This window comes from Belonocnema kinseyi, chromosome 3 (genome assembly GCF_010883055.1).
Source record: "Belonocnema kinseyi isolate 2016_QV_RU_SX_M_011 chromosome 3, B_treatae_v1, whole genome shotgun sequence".
NCBI classification, from domain to species: Eukaryota; Metazoa; Arthropoda; class Insecta; order Hymenoptera; family Cynipidae; genus Belonocnema; species Belonocnema kinseyi.
In genome coordinates this window covers 69,839,289-69,840,912 of record NC_046659.1, presented here as the reverse complement: position 1 = coordinate 69,840,912, position 1,624 = coordinate 69,839,289, and positions in this window count along the sequence as shown.

The following is a 1,624-nucleotide window of genomic DNA, read 5'->3' as shown; positions in this document are numbered from 1 at the left end:
TTTTTGCTAAAAATAATACTGCTTATTTAAAATTACATTATTATTATTATACCTTTAGAATTATCGTGTTCTCAATTTAATTAGTACGTTCGTTCTGGAACACTGCTCCGACCCAGGTTGCTGATCAATATCTCTAGCAATCACTCGGGCTCATTAGTATCCAAGATCTTTTTGTTTCAGACATCATTCACTCTACTGACACTATTTTTATCAACTATTTGTCGCCATACAGTTCTGTCTTCGTATGTCTCTTCTAATTAGGGTTTCATTCACACATTCTAACCATTCTTTCGCGGTCTGCCTCTGAGAAAACTGCCATTTACTTAACCATTCTCAAAAGTTCAATTTTTAGTTAACAAAAAAAACAGAATGTATTGAAAGGTTTAAAAGGGGGAAATTAAATCCTGGTTGAAATGAAAAATTTTAATTGCAATAGATTTTAAACATTTAATTATTTTTGCTGAAAATAATATCATATGAAAAAAGGTGTTTCTGAAATTTATTTTTAAAAAACGTCATATAATATCAAGTGGGCAATATTAATTTCCTTTTGCACTTATGTGCTTCTAAACTTTAATTAATAAAACGAACCAATTAAAACAAGAGTAAGAATAAAAAGATAAAGGCATCTTTGCAAACAAATGTCATGCTGCGAATTAAAATTATTATTTATTTTCAGGTTTTACTATATTGGATGCACCAGATCGCAAAAGCACAATTTTCAGCATGACATACAAGTAAAAATAGATATTTAGCCGTCAAAATTTAATTCTCTTTTTAAACGAATTTACGGGCCAATCAGTGATCTATTGTAAATATTCTTAAACTTCGAAGTACACAAGAACGCCTATGTAAGATCGACTGATTTAATCATCCCAAGAACTGCTGGCCCACGCAGTTACACAGCCATGTGTCAGTGTGTGGCAGCGTCAACAATGGGTCGCCACCAGTTTACAATTGACTGTTTACGTTTACACAGACTGATTTAATTACAAGGCCAGTACGAGGCAACCCCCGAAACTGTTATTAAATAGGCGTGCATGGCAATTGTTATTATTTAGCTACAGGAATCTATACATTTCATATGTACCACACTGTTATAAAGTGAAGTGAAGGAATTGTAAAAGAATTAGTGTGAAATCGCACTATATTAGAAACCAAATCGTTCTTAGATGTTCTTCACAAAACAAGTGCTAAGGCTAAGAATATTGTATTCTATTAATGTAACTATATCACAACGTCAAAATATTTCACAGTGTATTGAGTGCCTTCGGGAATAATAATAATGCAATCTTTTGGGAAAAAAACTTATTTTATATTAGCTTGGAAGTATTTTTATTTTTATATAATATTTGTACAATTTGTATACCTACACATTCAATTTAATCGTGCATACGATATCATGTTATATATCATGTTTAAATGACCACTCACAGAATCATATCAGCCACAATTTAAAATGGGGGGCGGCTCTTGTGGGTGATATCGTTACTCTTCATATACGAGTTATACAACATTATTCCTAGAATTTCATATCTTTCCCTGCAAAAAAAAAATAATTTTTACAGTCGATTTACGTTACTTTTATATTTTAAATATTAGAATGACTTAAAATAATACCTAA